We start from the raw sequence: 21,920 nt of genomic DNA on the forward strand, positions 1-21,920 counted from the left end.
CCCGTCCCAGCCCGTCCCAGCCCGTCCCGGCCCACCACAGCTCGTCCCGGCCCAACACGGCCGACCACAGCCCACTACGGCCCACCACAGCCTGTCCCAGCCCACCACGGCCCGTCCCAGCCCACCACGGCCCGTCCCAGCCCACCTCAGCCCACCACAGCCCGTCCCAGCCCACCACAGCCCGTCCCAATTCACTACGGCCCGTCCCAGCCCACCACGGCCTGTCCCAGCGAACCACAGCCCGTCCCAGCCCACCACAGCCCACCATAGCCAGTCCCAGCCCACCATAGCCAGTCCCAGCCCACCACAGCCCGTCCAAGCCCACCACAGCTCGTGCCTGTCCATCCCAGCCCACCACAGCCCACCACAGCCCGTCCCAGCCAACCAGAAGCAGTCCCAGACCACCACAACCCGTCCAAGCCCACCACAGGTCGTACCTATCCATCCCAGCCCACCACAGCCCACCACAGCCCGTCACCGCCAGTCACAGCCCGTCCCTGCACAACACAGCCCGTCCCAGCCCACCACAGCCCATCCCAGCCCACCACAGCCCGTCCCAGCCCATCCCAGCCCGTCCCAGCCCACCACAGAATGTCACAGCCCGCCCCGGCCCACCACAGTCCGTCCCGGCCCACCACAGCCCGTCACAGAATGTCCCAGCCCACCACAGCCCGTCCCAGCCCACCACAGCCCGTCCCCGCCCACCACAGCCCGTTCCAGACCACCAGAGCCCGTCCCAGCCCACCACAGAATGTCCCAGCCCACCACAGCCCGTCCCAGGCCGTCCCAGCCCACCGCAGCCCGTCCCACCAAACCACAGACCGTCCCTGTCCACCACAGACCATCCCAGCATGTCCCAGCCCGTCCCAGCCCACCGCAGCCCGTCCCACCAAACCACAGACCGTCCCTGTCCACCACAGACCATCCCAGCATGTCCCAGCCCGTCCCAGCCCATCACAGCCCGTTCCAGATCACCACAAAACGTTCCAGCCCACCACAGCCCACCACAGCCCTTCCCAGCCTGTCCCCGCCCAACACAGCCCGTCCCAGCCCGTCCCAGCCCACCACAGCCCGTCCCAGCCCGTCCCAGCTCATCCCAGCCCGTCGCAGCCCACCACAGCCCGTCCAAGCACACCACAGACCGTCCCAGTCCACCACAGACCGTCCCAGCATGTCCCAGCCCGTCCCAGCCCATCACAGCCCGTTCCAGCCCACCACAGCCCGTTCCAGCCCACCACAGCCCACCACAGCCCTTCCCAGCCGGTCCCAGCCCACCACAGCCCGTCACCGCCCACCACAGCCCTTCCCAGCCGGTCCCAGCCCACCACAGCCCATCACCGCCCACCGCAGCCCGTCCCCGCAAACCACAGCTTGTCCCAGCCCACCACAGCCCGTCCCAGTCCAACCACAGCTCGTTCCAGACCACCAGAGCCCACCACAGCCCACCACAGAATGTCCCAGCCCACCACAGACCAGCACAGCCCTTCCCAGAACACCACAGCCCGTCCCAGCCCACCACAGCCCACCAGAGCCCGTCCCAGCCCACCACGGCCCGTCCCAGCTCGTCCCAGACCACCACAGCCTCTTCACAGCACACCACAGCCCGTAACAGCCCACCACAGCAAGTACCAGCCCGTCCCAGCCCACCACGGCCCGTCTCAGCCCACCACGGCCCGTCTCAGCTCACCACAACCCGTCCCAGACGAACACAGCCCGTCCCAGCCCACCACAGCCCACCACAGCCCGTCCCAGCCCACCACAGCCCGTCCCAGCCCACGACAGCCCGTCCCAGCCCAGCAGAGATGGTCCCAGCCTGTTTCAGCCCACCACGGCTAACCACGGCCTGTGCCGGCCCACCACGGCCAAGCACGGTCCACCACAGCCCATCCCAGCGCACCACAGCCCGTCCCAGTCCATCCCAGCACGTCCCAGCCCACCACGGCCCGTTCCAGCCCACCACGGCCCACTACGGCCCGTCCCAGCCCGTCCGAGACCACCACAGCCCGTCCCAGACCACCAGAGCTTGTCCCAGCCCGTCCCAGCCAACCACAGCCCGTCTCAAGCTCACCAGAACCCACCACAGCCCACCATAGGCCGTCTCAGACCACCACAGCCCACCACGGGCTCTCCCAGCCCACCACGGCCCACCACAGCGAACCACGGCCCACCACAGCCCACCACGGCCCGTCCCAGCTCACCACGACCTGTCCCAGCCCACCACAGACCACCAGAGCCCACCCCTTCCCATCCCGGCCCACCACGGTTCACCACGGCCCGTCCCCGCCCACCACGGCCCACCACAGCCCGTCCCAGCCCACCACAGCCAGTCCCAGCCCACCACAGCCCGTCCCAGCACACCATAGCCCATCACAGCCCACCACAGCCCGTCCCAGCCCGTCCCAGCCCACCACAGCCCGTCCCAGCCCACCACAACCCATCTCAAGCTCACAAGAACCCACCAAAGCCCACCACAGCCTGTCCCAGACCACCACAGCCCACCACAGCCCACCACGGCCCGTCCCAGCCAACCACGGCCCACCACAGCCTACCACAGTTCACCACAAGCCGTCTCAGCCCTCCATGACCTGTCCCAGCCCACCACGGCCCAACACAGACCATCCCTTCCCATACCGGCCCAAAACGGCCCACGACGGTCCACCACAGCCCACCACGGCCCGTCCCAGCCCACCACGGCCCACCACAGCCCACCACAGCCCACCACAGCCCGTCCCAGCCCACCACAGCCCGTCCCCGCCCACCACAGCCCATCCCAGCCCGTCCCAGCTCGTCCCCGAACACCACAGCCCGTCCCAGCACACCACAGCCCGTCCCAGCCCACCACAGCCCGTCCCAGCCCACCACAGCCCGTCCCAGCACACCACAGCCCGTCCCAGCACACCACAGCCCACCACGCCCCGTCCCAACCCACCAGAGACCGTCCCAGTTCACCACAGCCCACCACAGCCCGTCCCAGACCACCACAGCCCATCCCAGCCCGACCCAGCCAACCACAGCCCGTCCCGTCCCAGCCCACCACAACCCGTCCCGTCCCTTCCCAGCACAGCCCGTCCCAGCCTGTCCCGTCCCGTCCCAGCCCGTCCTGTCCCGTCCCGTCCCAGCCCACCACAGCCCGTCCCAGCCCACCACGGCCCATCCCAGCCCTCCACAGCCCGTCCCAGCCCACCACAGCACACCACAGCCCATCCTAGCCCACCACAGCCCGTCCCAGCCCGTCCCAGCCCACAACAGCCCGTCCCCGCCCACCACAGCCCGTCCCCGCCCACCACAGCCCGTCCCAGCCCGTTCCAGACCACCAGAACCCTTCCCAGCCCACCACAGCCCGACTCAAGCTCACCAGAACCCACCACATCCCACCACAGCCCAACACGGCCCGTCCCAGCCCACCACTGCCCACCACAGCCCACCACTGTTCACCACGGCCCATCCCAGCCCACCACGGCTCGTCTCAGCCCACCACAGCCCGTCCCAGCCCACCACAGCCCGTACCAGCCCGTCCCAGCCCACCACAGGCCGTCCCTGCCCATTACAGCCCACCACAGCCCGTCCAAGACCACCACAGCCTGTCTCAAGCTCACCAGAACACACCACAGCCCACCACAGCCCGTCCCAGACCACCACGGCCCACCACAGCCCACCACGGCCCGTCCTAGCCGACCACGGCCCGCCACAGCCCACCACGGCCCACCACATCCCGTCCCAGCCCACCACAGCCCATCCCAGGCCACCACAGCCCGTCCCAGGCCACCACAGCCCATCCCAGCCCACCACAGCCCGTCCCAGGCCACCACGGCCCGTCCCAGGCCACCACGGCCCGTCCCAGCGAACTACGGCCCACCACAGCCCACCACGGCCCGTCCCAGCCCACCACGGCCCACCACAGCCCACCCCTTCCCATCCCGGCCCAAAACGGCCCACCACAGCCCACCACTGTTCACCACGGCCCGTCCCCGCCCACCACGGCCCACCGCAGCCCGTCCCAGCCCATCCCAGCCCGTCCCAGCCAGTCCCAGCTCACCACAGCCAGTCCCAGCCCAGCACAGCCAGTCCCAGCCCAGCACAGCCAGTCCCAGCTCACCACAGCCCGTCCCAGCCCACCACAGCCCGTCCCAGCCCGTCCCAGCCCATCCCAGTTTACCACAGCCCGTCCCAGACCACCACGGCCCACCACAGCCCACAACGGCCCGTCCCAGCACACCACAGCCCACTACAGCCCGCCACAGCCCACCACATCCCGTCCCAGCCCACCACGGCCCATCCCAGGCCACCACGGCCCGTCCCAGGCCACCACGGCCCGTCCCAGGCCACCACGGCCCGTCCCAGCCCAGCACACCCCACCATGGTTCACCACAGCCCGTCCCAGCCCACCACGGCCCAGCACACCCCACCATGGTTCACCACAGCCCGTCCCAGCTCACCAAAGCCCATCCCATCACACCACAGCCCACCAGAGCCCGTCCCAGCCCGTCCCAGCCCACCACAGCCCGTCCCAGTCCACCACGGCCCGTCCAAGCCCACCACGGCCCGTCCAAGTCCATCAGGACCCATCCCAGCCCACCACGGCCCACCACGGCCCGTCCCCGCCCACCACAGCCCGTCCGAGCACACCACAGCCCGTCCCAGCACACCACAGCACGTCCCCGCCCACCCCAGGCCGTCCCAGCACACTACAACTCGTCCCAGCCCGTCCCAGCCCGTCCCAGCCCGTCCCAGCCCACCACAGCTCGTCCCATCCCACCACAGCCCGTCCCAGCCCACCACAGCCCACCAGAGCCGGTCCCAGCCCGTCCCAGCCCACCACAGCCCGTCCCAGCTTACCACAGCCCATTGCAGCACATCACAGCTCGTTCCAGACCATCAGATCCCGTCCCAGCCCGTCCCAGCCCACCACAGCCCATCTCAAGCTCACAAGAACCCACCAAAGCCCACCACAGCCTGTCCCAGACCACCACGGCCCACCACAGCCCACCACGGCCCGTCCCAGCCCACCACGCCCCACCACAGCCCATCCCTGCCCACCACAGCCCGTCCCAGCACACCACAGACCATCCCAGTCCACCACACACCGTCCCAGCATGTCCCAGCCTGTCCCAACCCACCACAGCCTGTTCCAGACCACCACAGCCCGTCCCAACCCACCACAGCCCGTCCCTAGCCCAACACAGCCCGTCCCAGCCCGTCCCAGCCCACCACAGCCCGTCCCCGCCCGTCCCAGCCCACCACAGACCAGCACAGCCCGTCCCAGCACACCACAGCCTGTCCCAGCCCGTCCCAGCCCGTCGCAGCCCGCCGCAGCCCGTCCCAGCACACCAAAGACCGTTCCAGCCCACCACAGCCCGTCCCCGCCCACCACAGCCCGTCCCAGCTCATTCCAGACCACCAGAACTCGTCTCAGCCCATCCCAGCCCAACACAGCCCATCTCAAGCTCACCAGAACACACCACAGCCCACCATAGCCCGTCCCAGCCCGTCCCAGCCCACCGCAGCCCGTCCCACCAAACCACAGACCGTCCCTGTCCACCACAGACCATCCCAGCATGTCCCAGCCGGTCCCAGCCCACCAAAGCCCGTCACAGCCCACCACAGCCCGTCACCGCCCACCACAGCCCGTCACCGCCCACCACAGCCCTTCCCAGCCGGTCCCAGCCCACCACAGCCCGTCACCGCCCACCACAGCCCGTCACCGCCCACCACAGCCCGTCCCCGCCCACCACAGCCCGTCACCGCCCACCACAGCCCGTCCCCGCCCACCACAGCCCGTCACCGCCCACCACAGCCCGTCCCAGCTCGTCCCAGCCCCTCCCAACCCGTCCCAGGCCTTCCCAGGCCACCACAGACCGTCCCGGACCACGACAGCCCGTCCCGGACCTACCACAACCCGTCCCAGCCCACCACAGCCCGTCCCAGCCCACCACGGCCCACCACAGCCCACCCCTTCCCATCCCGGCCCAAAACGGCCCACCACAGCCCACCACTGTTCACCACGGCCCGTCCCCGCCCACCACGGCCCACCGCAGCCCGTCCCAGCCCATCCCAGCCCGTCCCAGCCAGTCCCAGCTCACCACAGCCAGTCCCAGCCCAGCACAGCCAGTCCCAGCCCAGCACAGCCAGTCCCAGCTCACCACAGCCCGTCCCAGCCCACCACAGCCCGTCCCAGCCCGTCCCAGCCCATCCCAGTTTACCACAGCCCGTCCCAGACCACCACGGCCCACCACAGCCCACAACGGCCCGTCCCAGCACACCACAGCCCACTACAGCCCGCCACAGCCCACCACATCCCGTCCCAGCCCACCACGGCCCATCCCAGGCCACCACGGCCCGTCCCAGGCCACCACGGCCCGTCCCAGGCCACCACGGCCCGTCCCAGCCCAGCACACCCCACCATGGTTCACCACAGCCCGTCCCAGCCCACCACGGCCCAGCACACCCCACCATGGTTCACCACAGCCCGTCCCAGCTCACCAAAGCCCATCCCATCACACCACAGCCCACCAGAGCCCGTCCCAGCCCGTCCCAGCCCACCACAGCCCGTCCCAGTCCACCACGGCCCGTCCAAGCCCACCACGGCCCGTCCAAGTCCATCAGGACCCATCCCAGCCCACCACGGCCCACCACGGCCCGTCCCCGCCCACCACAGCCCGTCCGAGCACACCACAGCCCGTCCCAGCACACCACAGCACGTCCCCCGCCCACCCCAGGCCGTCCCAGCACACTACAACTCGTCCCAGCCCGTCCCAGCCCGTCCCAGCCCGTCCCAGCCCACCACAGCTCGTCCCATCCCACCACAGCCCGTCCCAGCCCACCACAGCCCACCAGAGCCGGTCCCAGCCCGTCCCAGCCCACCACAGCCCGTCCCAGCTTACCACAGCCCATTGCAGCACATCACAGCTCGTTCCAGACCATCAGATCCCGTCCCAGCCCGTCCCAGCCCACCACAGCCCATCTCAAGCTCACAAGAACCCACCAAAGCCCACCACAGCCTGTCCCAGACCACCACGGCCCACCACAGCCCACCACGGCCCGTCCCAGCCCACCACGCCCCACCACAGCCCATCCCTGCCCACCACAGCCCGTCCCAGCACACCACAGACCATCCCAGTCCACCACACACCGTCCCAGCATGTCCCAGCCTGTCCCAACCCACCACAGCCTGTTCCAGACCACCACAGCCCGTCCCAGCCCACCACAGCCCGTCCCTAGCCCAACACAGCCCGTCCCAGCCCGTCCCAGCCCACCACAGCCCGTCCCCGCCCGTCCCAGCCCACCACAGACCAGCACAGCCCGTCCCAGCACACCACAGCCTGTCCCAGCCCGTCCCAGCCCGTCGCAGCCCGCCGCAGCCCGTCCCAGCACACCAAAGACCGTTCCAGCCCACCACAGCCCGTCCCCGCCCACCACAGCCCGTCCCAGCTCATTCCAGACCACCAGAACTCGTCTCAGCCCATCCCAGCCCAACACAGCCCATCTCAAGCTCACCAGAACACACCACAGCCCACCATAGCCCGTCCCAGCCCGTCCCAGCCCACCGCAGCCCGTCCCACCAAACCACAGACCGTCCCTGTCCACCACAGACCATCCCAGCATGTCCCAGCCGGTCCCAGCCCACCAAAGCCCGTCACAGCCCACCACAGCCCGTCACCGCCCACCACAGCCCGTCACCGCCCACCACAGCCCTTCCCAGCCGGTCCCAGCCCACCACAGCCCGTCACCGCCCACCACAGCCCGTCACCGCCCACCACAGCCCGTCCCCGCCCACCACAGCCCGTCACCGCCCACCACAGCCCGTCCCCGCCCACCACAGCCCGTCACCGCCCACCACAGCCCGTCCCAGCTCGTCCCAGCCCCTCCCAACCCGTCCCAGGCCTTCCCAGGCCACCACAGACCGTCCCGGACCACGACAGCCCGTCCCGGACCTACCACAACCCGTCCCAGCCCACCACAGCCCGTCCCAGCCCACCACAGGCCACTACAACAGACCACAGCCAATCACAGCTCACCCCAGCCCGTCACAGCTCGTCCCAGCCCTTCCCAGCCCACCACAGCATGTCCCAGGCCCCCACAGCCCACCACAGCCCGTCCCAGCCCACCACAGCCCGTTCCAGCCCACCACAGCCCACCAGAGCCCGTCCCAGCCCGTCCCAGCCCACCACAGCCTTTCCCAGCCCACCACAGCCCATTGCAGCACATCACAGCTCGTTCCAGCCCACCACAGCCCATCTCAAGCTCACAAGAACCCACCAAAGCCCACCACAGCCTGTCCTAGACCACCACGGCCCACCACAGCCCACCACGGCCTGTCCCAGCCCACCATGGCCCAACACAGCCCACCACGGCCCACCACAGCCCACCACAGTTCACCACGGCCCGTCCCAGCCCACCACACCCCACCACAGCCCGTCCCAGCCCACCACAGCCCGTCCAAGCCCACCACGGCCCACCACGGTCCGTCCCAGCCTGTCTGAGCCAACCACAGCCTGTCACAGACCACCAGAGCTCGTCCCAGCCCGTCCCAGACCACCACAGCCCGTCTTAAGCTCACCAGAACCCACCACAGCCCACCATAGCCCGTACCAGACCACCACGGCCCACCACAGATAACCACGGCCCGTCCCAGCCCACCACGGCCTACCACAGCGAACCACGGCCCACTACAGCCCACCACGGCCCGTCCCAGCCCACCACAGCCCGTGCCAGCCCATCCCAGCGCACCACAGCCCGTCCCAGCACACCACAGCCCGTCCCAGCACACCACAGCCTGTTCCAGACCACCAGAGCCCTTCCCAGCCATTCCCAGCCCACCACAGCCCGTCTCAAGTTCACCAGAACCCACCACAGCCCACCACAGCCTGTCCCAGACCACCACGGCCCACCACAGCCCACCATGACCTGTCCCAGCCCACCACGGCCCACCACAGCCCACCCCTTCCCATCCCGGTCCAAAACGGCCCACCACGGCCCACCACGGTTCACCACGGCCCGACCCAGCCCACCACAGCCCGTCCCAGCCCACCACAGCCCGTCCCAGCCCGTCCCAGCCCACCACAGCCCGTCTCAAGCTCACCAGAACCCACCACAGCCCACCACAGCCTGTCCCAGACCACCACGGCCCACCACAGCCCACCACGGCCCATCCCAGCCCACCACGGCCCACCACAGTTCACCACGGGCCATCTCAGCCCACCATGACCTGTCCCAGCCCACCATGGCCCACCACAGCCCATCCCTTCCCATACCGGCTAAAAACGGCCCACCACGGCCCACCACAGTTCACCACGGCCCGTCCCAGCACGCCACGCCCCACCACAGCCCATCCCTGCCCACCACAGCCTGTCCCAGCACACCACAGACCATCCCAGTCCACCACACACCGTCCCAGCATGTCCCAGCCTGTCCCACCCACCACAGCCTGTTCCAGACCACCACAGCCCGTCCCAGCCCACCACAGCCCGTCCCAGCACACCACAGCCCGTCCCTAGCCCACCACAGCCCGTCCCAGCCCACCACAGCCCGTCCCCGCCCGTCCCAGCCCACCACAGACCAGCACAGCCCGTCCCAGCACACCACAGCCCGTCCCTAGCCCACCACAGCCCATCCCAGTCCACCACAGCCCGTCCCCGCCCGTCCCAGCCCACCACAGACCAGCACAGCCCGTCCCAGCACACCACAGCCCGTCCCAGCCTATCCCAGCCCGTCCCAGCACACCACAGCCCGTCCCAGCCCACCACAGCTCATTCCAGACCACCACAGCCCGTCCCAGCCCAGCACAGCCCGTCTCAAGCTCAGCAGAACCCACCACAGTCCACCACAGCCCGTCCCAGCCCGTCCCAGACCACCACAGCCCGCCCCAGCACACCACAGCCCATCCCAGCACACCACAGCTCGTCCCAGCCCACCACAGCCCGTCCCAGCCCACCACAGCCCGTCCAAGCCCACCACAGCCCGTCCCAGCCCACCACAGCCCGTCCCAGCCCACCACAGCCCGTCCCAGCCAACCACAGCCCGTCCCAGCCCACCACAGCCCGTCCCGGCCCACCACAGCCCGTCCCGGCCCACCACAGCCCGTCCCAGCACACCACAGCCCGTCCCAGCCCGTCCCAGCCCGTTCCAGACCACCACAGCCCGTCCCAGCCCGTCCCAGCCCACCACAGCCCGTCTCAAGCTCAGCAGAACCCACCACAGCCCACCACAGCCTGTCCCAGACCACCACGGCCCACAACACCCAACCATGGCCCGTCCCAGCCCACCACGGCCCACCACAGCGAACCACGGCCCACCAAAGCTCACCACGGGCCGTCTCAGCGCACAATGAGCTGTCCCAGCCCACCACGGCCCACCACAGCCCACCCCTTCCCATCCCGCCCCAAAACAGCCGACCACGGCCTACCACGGCCCACCACGGTTCACCACGGCCCGACCCAGCCCACCACAGCCCGTCCCAGCCCGTCCCATTCCACCACAGCCCGTCCCAGCCCACCACAGCCCGTCCCAGTCCACCACAGCCCCGTCCCCGCCCACCACAGCCCATCCCAGCACACCACAGCTCGTCCCATCCCGTCCCAGCCCGTCCCAGCCCACCACAGCCCATCCCAGCCCACCACAGCCCGTCCCAGCACACCACAGCCCGTCCCAGCCCACCACAGACCCGTCCCCGCCCACCACAGCCCATCCCAGCCCACCACAGCTCGTCCCATCCCGTCCCATCCCGTCCCAGCCCACCACAGCCCATCCCAGCACACCACAGCCCGTCCCAGCCCACCACAGCTCGTTCCAGCCCACCACAGCCCACCAGAGCCCGTCCCAGCCCGTCCCAGCCCACCACAGCCTTTCCCAGCCCACCACAGCCCATTGCAGCACATCACAGCTCGTTCCAGCCCACCACAGCCCATCTCAAGCTCACAAGAACCCACCAAAGCCCACCACAGCCTGTCCTAGACCACCACGGCCCACCACAGCCCACCACGGCCTGTCCCAGCCCACCATGGCCCACCACAGCCCACCACGGCCCACCACAGCCCACCACAGTTCACCACGGGCCGTCTCAGCCCACCATGACCTGTCCCAGCCCACCACAGCCCATCCCTTCCCATACCGGCCCAAAACGGCCCACCACAGCCCACCACGGTTCACCACGGCCCGTCCCAGCCCACCACACCCCACCACAGCCCGTCCCAGCCCACCACAGCCCGTCCCAGCCCACCACAGCCCGTCCAAGCCCACCACGGCCCACCACGGTCTGTCCCAGCCCGTCTGAGCCAACCACAGCCTGTCACAGACCACCAGAGCTCGTCCCAGCCCGTCCCAGACCACCACAGCCCGTCTTAAGCTCACCAGAACCCACCACAGCCCACCATAGCCCGTACCAGACCACCACGGCCCACCACAGATAACCACGGCCCGTCCCAGCCCACCACGGCCTACCACAGCGAACCACGGCCCACTACAGCCCACCACGGCCCGTCCCAGCCCACCACAGCCCGTCCCAGCCCATCCCAGCGCACCACAGCCCGTCCCAGCACACCACAGCCCGTCCCAGCACACCACAGCCTGTTCCAGGCCACCAGAGCCCTTCCCAGCCATTCCCAGCCCACCACAGCCCGTCTCAAGTTCACCAGAACCCACCACAGCCCACCACAGCCTGTCCCAGACCACCACGGCCCACCACAGCCCACCATGACCTGTCCCAGCCCACCACGGCCCACCACAGCCCACCCCTTCCCATCCCGGTCCAAAACGGCCCACCACGGTTCACCACGGTTCACCACGGCTCGACCCAGCCCACCACAGCCCGTCCCAGCCCACCACAGCCCGTCCCAGCCCGTCCCAGCCCACCACAGCCCGTCTCAAGCTCACCAGAACCCACCACAGCCCACCACAGCCTGTCCCAGACCACCACGGCCCACCACAGCCCACCACGGCCCATCCCAGCCCACCACGGCCCACCACAGTTCACCACGGGCCATCTCAGCCCACCATGACCTGTCCCAGCCCACCATGGCCCACCACAGCCCATCCCTTCCCATACCGGCTAAAAACGGCCCACCACGGCCCACCACAGTTCACCACGGCCCGTCCCAGCACGCCACGCCCCACCACAGCCCATCCCTGCCCACCACAGCCTGTTCCAGACCACCACAGCCCGTCCCAGCACACCACAGCCCGTCCCAGCACACCACAGCCCGTCCCTAGCCCACCACAGCCCGTCCCAGCCCACCACAGCCCGTCCCCGCCCGTCCCAGCCCACCACAGACCAGCACAGCCCGTCCCAGCACACCACAGCCCGTCCCTAGCCCACCACAGCCCATCCCAGTCCACCACAGCCCGTCCCCGCCCGTCCCAGCCCACCACAGACCAGCACAGCCCGTCCCAGCACACCACAGCCCGTCCCAGCCCGTCCCAGCCTATCCCAGCCCGTCCCAGCACACCACAGCCCGTCCCAGCCCACCACAGCTCATTCCAGACCACCACAGCCCGTCCCAGCCCAGCACAGCCCGTCTCAAGCTCAGCAGAACCCACCACAGTCCACCACAGCCCGTCCCAGCCCGTCCCAGACCACCACAGCCCGCCCCAGCACACCACAGCCCATCCCAGCACACCACAGCTCGTCCCAGCCCACCACAGCCCGTCTCAGCCCACCACAGCCCGTCCAAGCCCACCACAGCCCGTCCCAGCCCACCACAGCCCGTCCCAGCCCACCACAGCCCGTCCCAGCACACCACAGCCCGTCCCAGCCCACCACAGCCCGTCCCGGCCCACCACAGCCCGTCCCGGCCCACCACAGCCCGTCCCAGCACACCACAGCCCGTCCCAGCCCGTCCCAGCCCGTTCCAGACCACCACAGCCCGTCCCAGCCCGTCCCAGCCCACCACAGCCCGTCTCAAGCTCAGCAGAACCCACCACAGCCCACCACAGCCTGTCCCAGACCACCACGGCCCACAACACCCAACCATGGCCCGTCCCAGCCCACCACGGCCCACCACAGCGAACCACGGCCCACCAAAGCTCACCACGGGCCGTCTCAGCGCACAATGAGCTGTCCCAGCCCACCACGGCCCACCACAGCCCACCCCTTCCCATCCCGCCCCAAAACAGCCGACCACGGCCTACCACGGCCCACCACGGTTCACCACGGCCCGACCCAGCCCACCACAGCCCACCACGGCCCATCGCAGCCCACCACGGCCCACCACAGCCCACCACAGTTCACCACGGGCCATCTCAGCCCACCATGACCTGTCCCAGCCCACCATGGCCCACCACAGCCCATCCCTTCCCATACCGGCTCAAAACGGCCCACCACGGCCCACCACAGCCCACCACGGTTCACCACGGCCCATACCATCCCACCACGCCCCACCACAGCCCATCCCTGCCCACCACAGCCTGTCCCAGCACACCACAGACCATCCCAGTCCACCACACACCGTCCCAGCATGTCCCAGCCTGTCCCAACCCACCACAGCCTGTTCCAGACCACCACAGCCCGTCCCAGCCCACCACAGCCCGTTCCAGCACACCACAGCCCGTCCCTAGCCCACCACAGCCCGTCCCTGCCCACCACAGCCCGTCCCCACCCGTCCCAGCCCACCACAGACCAGCACAGCCCGTCCCAGCACACCACAGCCCGTCCTAGCCCGTCCCAGCCCGTTCCAGCCCGTCGCAGCACACCACAGCCCGTCCCAGCCTATCCCAGCCCGTCCCAGCACACCACAGCCCGTCCCAGCCCACCACAGCTCATTCCAGACCACCACAGCCCGTCCCAGCCCAGCACAGCCCGTCTCAAGCTCAGCAGAACCCACCACAGTCCACCACAGCCCGTCCCAGCCCGTCCCAGACCACCACAGCCCGCCCCAGCACACCACAGCCCATCCCAGCACACCACAGCTCGTCCCAGCCCACCACAGCCCGTCTCAGCCCACCACAGCCCGTCCAAGCCCACCACAGCCCGTCCCAGCCCACCACAGCCCGTCCCAGCCCACCACAGCCCGTCCCAGCACACCACAGCCCGTCCCAGCCCACCACAGCCCGTCCCGGCCCACCACAGCCCGTCCCGGCCCACCACAGCCCGTCCCAGCACACCACAGCCCGTCCCAGCCCGTCCCAGCCCGTTCCAGACCACCACAGCCCGTCCCAGCCCGTCCCAGCCCACCACAGCCCGTCTCAAGCTCAGCAGAACCCACCACAGCCCACCACAGCCTGTCCCAGACCACCACGGCCCACAACACCCAACCATGGCCCGTCCCAGCCCACCACGGCCCACCACAGCGAACCACGGCCCACCAAAGCTCACCACGGGCCGTCTCAGCGCACAATGAGCTGTCCCAGCCCACCACGGCCCACCACAGCCCACCCCTTCCCATCCCGCCCCAAAACAGCCGACCACGGCCTACCACGGCCCACCACGGTTCACCACGGCCCGACCCAGCCCACCACAGCCCACCACGGCCCATCGCAGCCCACCACGGCCCACCACAGCCCACCACAGTTCACCACGGGCCATCTCAGCCCACCATGACCTGTCCCAGCCCACCATGGCCCACCACAGCCCATCCCTTCCCATACCGGCTCAAAACGGCCCACCACGGCCCACCACAGCCCACCACGGTTCACCACGGCCCATACCATCCCACCACGCCCCACCACAGCCCATCCCTGCCCACCACAGCCTGTCCCAGCACACCACAGACCATCCCAGTCCACCACACACCGTCCCAGCATGTCCCAGCCTGTCCCAACCCACCACAGCCTGTTCCAGACCACCACAGCCCGTCCCAGCCCACCACAGCCCGTTCCAGCACACCACAGCCCGTCCCTAGCCCACCACAGCCCGTCCCTGCCCACCACAGCCCGTCCCCACCCGTCCCAGCCCACCACAGACCAGCACAGCCCGTCCCAGCACACCACAGCCCGTCCTAGCCCGTCCCAGCCCGTTCCAGCCCGTCGCAGCATGCCGCAGCCCGTCCCAGCCCACCACAGACCGTCCCAGCCCACCACAGACCGTTCCAGACCACCACAGCACATCACAGCCCACCATAGCCCGTGCCAGCCCACCACAGCTCGTAACAGACCACCACAGCCCGTCCCAGCCCACCACAGCCCGTCTCAAGCTCAGCAGAACCCACCACAGCCCAACACAGCCCGTCCCAGCCCGTCCCAGACCACCACAGCCCGTCCCAGACCATCACAGCCCGTCCCAGCCCACCACAGACCGTCCCAACCCACCACAGCCCGTCCCAGCCCACCACAGCCCGTCCAAGCACACCACAGCCCGTCCCAGCCCACCACAGCCCGTCCCAGCCCACCACAGCCCGTCCCAGCCCACCACAGCCCGTCCCAGCACACCACAGCCCGTTCCAGCCCACCACAGCCCGTCCCAGCCCACCACAGCCCGTCCCAGCACACCACAGCCTGTCCCAGCACACCGCAGCCCGTCCCAGCCCGTCCCAGCCTGTTCCAGACCACCAGAGCCCGTCCCAGCCCGTCCCAGCCCACCACAGCCCGTCTCAAGCTCACCAGAACCCACCACAGCCCACCACAGCCTGTCCCAGACCACCACGGCCCACCACAGCCCACCATGGCCCGTCCCAGTCCACCACGGCCCACCACAGTGAACCACGGCCCACCACAGCTCACCACGGGCCGTCTCAGCGCACAATGACCTGTCCCAGCCCACCACGGCCCACCACAGCCCACCCCTTCCCATCCCGGCCCAAAACGGCCGACCACGGCCCACCACGGCCTACCAAAGCTCGTCCCAACCCACCATGGCCCACCACGGCCCACCACAGCCTGTCCCAGCCCAACACAGCCCGTCCCAGCCCACCACAGCCCGTCCCAGCCCACCACAGCCCGTCCCAGCCCACCACAGCCCTTCTCAAGCTCACTAGAACACACCAAAACCCACCACATCCTGTCCCAGCCCGTCCCATTCCACCACAGCCCGTCCCATTTCACCACAGCCCGTCCCAGTACGTCCCAGCCTGTCCCAGCCCACCACAGCCCGTCCCCGCCCACCACAGCCCGTCCCCGCCCACCGCAGCCCGTCCCAGCCCGTCCCAGCTCGTCCCAGCCCATCCCAGCCCGTCCCAGCACACAACAGCTCGTCCCAGCCCACCACAGCCCGTCCCAGCCCACCACAGCCCGTCCCCCGCCCACCACAGCCCGTCCCCGCCCACCATAGCCCGTGCCAGCCCACCACAGACCGTCCCAGCCCACCACAGACCGTCCCAGCACACCACAGACCGTTCCAGACCACCGCAGCCCGTCCCCGCCCACCGCAGCTCGTCCCCGCCCATCGCAGCCCGTCCCAGCACACTACAGCTTGTCCCAGCCCGTCCCAGCCCGTCCCAGCATGTCCCAGCCCGTCCCAGCACACCACACCCCGTCCCAGCCCACACCAGCCCGTCCCAGCACACCACAGCCCGTCCCAGCCCACCACAGCACGTCCCAGCCCACTACAGCCCGTCCCAGCCCACCACAGCCCGTCCCGGCCCACCACAGCCCGTCCCAGCCCACCACAGCCCACCAGAGCCCGTCCCAGCCCGTCCCAGCCAACCACGGCCCGTCCCAGCCCACCACGGCCCACCACAGCCCACCACAGCCTGTCCCAGCCCACCACAGCGCGTCCCATCCCACCACAGCCCGTCCCAGCCCACCACAGCCCGTCCCTAGCCCACCACAGCCCGGTCCCCGCCCACCACAGCCCATCCCAGCACACCACAGCTCGTCCCATCCCGTCCCAGCCCTTCCCAGCCCACCACAGCCCATCCCAGCACACCACAGCCCGTCCCAGCCCACCACAGCCCGTTCCAGCCCACCACAGCCCACCAGAGCCCGTCACAGCCCGTCACAGCCCACCACAGCCTTTCCCAGCCCACCACAGCCCATTGCAGCACATCACAGCTCGTTCCAGCCCACCACAGCCCATCTCAAGCTCACAAGAACCCACCAAAGCCCACCACAGCCTGTCCTAGACCACCACGGCCCACCACAGCCCACCACGGCCTGTCCCAGCCCACCATGGCCCACCACAGCCCACCACGGCCCACCACAGCCCACCACAGTTCACCACGGGCCGTCTCAGCCCACCATGACCTGTCCCAGCCCACCACAGCCCATCCCTTCCCATACCGGCCCAAAACGGCCCACCACAGCCCACCACGGTTCACCACGGCCCGTCCCAGCCCACCACACCCCACCACAGCCCGTCCCAGCCCACCACAGCCCGTCCAAGCCCACCACGGCCCACCACGGTCCGTCCCAGCCCGTCTGAGCCAACCACAGCCTGTCACAGACCACCAGAGCTCGTCCCAGCCCGTCCCAGACCACCACAGCCCGTCTTAAGCTCACCAGAACCCACCACAGCCCACCATAGCCCGTACCAGACCACCACGGCCCACCACAGATAACCACGGCCCGTCCCAGCCCACCACGGCCTACCACAGCGAACCACGGCCCACTACAGCCCACCACGGCCCGTCCCAGCCCACCACAGCCCGTGCCAGCCCATCCCAGCGCACCACAGCCCGTCCCAGCACACCACAGCCTGTTCCAGACCACCAGAGCCCTTCCCAGCCATTCCCAGCCCACCACAGCCCGTCTCAAGTTCACCAGAACCCACCACAGCCCACCACAGCCTGTCCCAGAAAACCACGGCCCACCACAGCCCACCATGACCTGTCCCAGCCCACCACGGCCCACCACAGCCCACCCCTTCCCATCCCGGTCCAAAACGGCCCACCACGGCCCACCACGGTTCACCACGGCCCGACCCAGCCCACCACAGCCCGTCCCAGCCCACCACAGCCCGTCCCAGCCCGTCCCAGCCCACCACAGCCCGTCTCAAGCTCACCAGAACCCACCACAGCCCACCACAGCCTGTCCCAGACCACCACGGCCCACCACAGCCCACCACGGCCCATCCCAGCCCACCACGGCCCACCACAGTTCACCACGGGCCATCTCAGCCCACCATGACCTGTCCCAGCCCACCATGGCCCACCACAGCCCATCCCTTCCCATACCGGCTAAAAACGGCCCACCACGGCCCACCACAGTTCACCACAGCCCGTCCCAGCACGCCACGCCCCACCACAGCCCATCCCTGCCCACCACAGCCTGTCCCAGCACACCACAGACCATCCCAGTCCACCACACACCGTCCCAGCATGTCCCAGCCTGTCCCACCCACCACAGCCTGTTCCAGACCACCACAGCCCGTCCCAGCCCACCACAGCCCGTCCCAGCACACCACAGCCCGTCCCTAGCCCACCACAGCCCGTCCCAGCCCACCACAGCCCGTCCCCGCCCGTCCCAGCCCACCACAGACCAGCACAGCCCGTCCCAGCACACCACAGCCCGTCCCTTGCCCACCACAGCCCATCCCAGTCCACCACAGCCCGTCCCCGCCCGTCCCAGCCCACCACAGACCAGCACAGCCCGTCCCAGCACACCACAGCCCGTCCCAGCCCGTCCCAGCCTATCCCAGCCCGTCCCAGCACACCACAGCCCGTCCCAGCCCACCACAGCTCATTCCAGACCACCACAGCCCGTCCCAGCCCAGCACAGCCCGTCTCAAGCTCAGCAGAACCCACCACAGTCCACCACAGCCCGTCCCAGCCCGTCCCAGACCACCACAGCCCGCCCCAGCACACCACAGCCCATCCCAGCACACCACAGCTCGTCCCAGCCCACCACAGCCCGTCCCAGCCCACCACAGCCCGTCCAAGCCCACCACAGCCCGTCCCAGCCCACCACAGCCCGTCCCAGCCCACCACAGCCCGTCCCAGCCAACCACAGCCCGTCCCAGCCCACCACAGCCCGTCCCGGCCCACCACAGCCCGTCCCGGCCCACCACAGCCCGTCCCAGCACACCACAGCCCGTCCCAGCCCGTCCCAGCCCGTTCCAGACCACCACAGCCCGTCCCAGCCCGTCCCAGCCCACCACAGCCCGTCTCAAGCTCAGCAGAACCCACCACAGCCCACCACAGCCTGTCCCAGACCACCACGGCCCACAACACCCAACCATGGCCCGTCCCAGCCCACCACGGCCCACCACAGCGAACCACGGCCCACCAAAGCTCACCACGGGCCGTCTCAGCGCACAATGAGCTGTCCCAGCCCACCACGGCCCACCACAGCCCACCCCTTCCCATCCCGCCCCAAAACAGCCGACCACGGCCTACCACGGCCCACCACGGTTCACCACGGCCCGACCCAGCCCACCACAGCCCACCACGGCCCATCGCAGCCCACCACGGCCCACCACAGCCCACCACAGTTCACCACGGGCCATCTCAGCCCACCATGACCTGTCCCAGCCCACCATGGCCCACCACAGCCCATCCCTTCCCATACCGGCTCAAAACGGCCCACCACGGCCCACCACAGCCCACCACGGTTCACCACGGCCCATACCATCCCACCACGCCCCACCACAGCCCATCCCTGCCCACCACAGCCTGTCCCAGCACACCACAGACCATCCCAGTCCACCACACACCGTCCCAGCATGTCCCAGCCTGTCCCAACCCACCACAGCCTGTTCCAGACCACCACAGCCCGTCCCAGCCCACCACAGCCCGTTCCAGCACACCACAGCCCGTCCCTAGCCCACCACAGCCCGTCCCTGCCCACCACAGCCCGTCCCCACCCGTCCCAGCCCACCACAGACCAGCACAGCCCGTCCCAGCACACCACAGCCCGTCCTAGCCCGTCCCAGCCCGTTCCAGCCCGTCGCAGCATGCCGCAGCCCGTCCCAGCCCACCACAGACCGTCCCAGCCCACCACAGACCGTTCCAGACCACCACAGCACATCACAGCCCACCATAGCCCGTGCCAGCCCACCACAGCTCGTAACAGACCACCACAGCCCGTCCCAGCCCACCACAGCCCGTCTCAAGCTCAGCAGAACCCACCACAGCCCAACACAGCCCGTCCCAGCCCGTCCCAGACCACCACAGCCCGTCCCAGACCATCACAGCCCGTCCCAGCCCACCACAGACCGTCCCAACCCACCACAGCCCGTCCCAGCCCACCACAGCCCGTCCAAGCACACCACAGCCCGTCCCAGCCCACCACAGCCCGTCCCAGCCCACCACAGCCCGTCCCAGCCCACCACAGCCCGTCCCAGCACACCACAGCCCGTTCCAGCCCACCACAGCCCGTCCCAGCCCACCACAGCCCGTCCCAGCACACCACAGCCTGTCCCAGCACACCGCAGCCCGTCCCAGCCCGTCCCAGCCTGTTCCAGACCACCAGAGCCCGTCCCAGCCCGTCCCAGCCCACCACAGCCCGTCTCAAGCTCACCAGAACCCACCACAGCCCACCACAGCTCGTCCCAGACCACCACGGCCCACCACAGCCGACCATGGCCCGTCCCAGTCCACCACGGCCCACCACAGTGAACCACGGCCCACCACAGCTCACCACGGGCCGTCTCAGCGCACAATGACCTGTCCCAGCCCACCACGGCCCACCACAGCCCACCCCTTCCCATCCCGGCCCAAAACGGCCGACCACGGCCCACCACGGCCTACCAAAGCTCGTCCCAACCCACCATGGCCCACCACGGCCCACCACAGCCTGTCCCAGCCCAACACAGCCCGTCCCAGCCCACCACAGCCCGTCCCAGCCCACCACAGCCCGTCCCAGCCCACCACAGCCCTTCTCAAGCTCACTAGAACACACCAAAACCCACCACATCCTGTCCCAGCCCGTCCCATTCCACCACAGCCCGTCCCATTTCACCACAGCCCGTCCCAGTACGTCCCAGCCTGTCCCAGCCCACCACAGCCCGTCCCCGCCCACCACAGCCCGTCCCCGCCCACCGCAGCCCGTCCCAGCCCGTCCCAGCTCGTCCCAGCCCATCCCAGCCCGTCCCAGCACACAACAGCTCGTCCCAGCCCACCACAGCCCGTCCCAGCCCACCACAGCCCGTCCCCGCCCACCACAGCCCGTCCCCGCCCACCATAGCCCGTGCCAGCCCACCACAGACCGTCCCAGCCCACCACAGACCGTCCCAGCACACCACAGACCGTTCCAGACCACCGCAGCCCGTCCCCGCCCACCGCAGCTCGTCCCCGCCCATCGCAGCCCGTCCCAGCACACTACAGCTTGTCCCAGCCCGTCCCAGCCTGTCCCAGCATGTCCCAGCCCGTCCCAGCACACCACACCCCGTCCCAGCCCACACCAGCCCGTCCCAGCACACCACAGCACGTCCCAGCCCACCACAGCACGTCCCAGCCCACTACAGCCCGTCCCAGCCCACCACAGCCTGTCCCAGCCCACCACAGCCCGTCCCAGCCCACCACAGCCCACCAGAGCCCGTCCCAGCCCGTCCCAGCCAACCACGGCCCGTCCCAGCCCACCACGGCCCACCACAGCCCACCACAGCCCGTCCCAGCCCACCACAGCGCGTCCCATCCCACCACAGCCCGTCCCAGCCCACCACAGCCCGTCACAGCCCACCACAGCCCGTCACAGCCCACCGCAGCCCGTCCCAGCCCACCGCAGCCCGTCCCAGCTCGTTCCAGCCCACCACAGCCTGTCTCAAGCTCAGCAGAACCCACCACAGCCCACCACAGCCCGTCCCAGCCCGTCCCAGACCACCACAGCCCACCACAGCCCGTCCCAGCCCGTCCCAGACCACCACAGCCCACCACAGCCCGTCCCAGCCCGTCCCATTCCACCACAGCCCGTCCCAGCCCACCACTAGCCCGTCCCAGTCAACCACAGCCCGGTCCCCGCCCACCACAGCCCATCCCAGCACACCACAGCTCGTCCCATCCCGTCCCAGCCCGTCCCAGCCCACCACAGCCCATCCCAGCCCACCACAGCCCGTCCCAGCACACCACAGCCCGTCCCCCGCCCACCACAGCCCCGTCCCCGCCCACCACAGCCCATCC

The sequence above is a fragment of the Falco cherrug genome, unplaced genomic scaffold, assembly GCF_023634085.1.
Source record: "Falco cherrug isolate bFalChe1 unplaced genomic scaffold, bFalChe1.pri scaffold_28, whole genome shotgun sequence".
NCBI classification, from domain to species: domain Eukaryota; kingdom Metazoa; phylum Chordata; class Aves; order Falconiformes; family Falconidae; genus Falco; species Falco cherrug.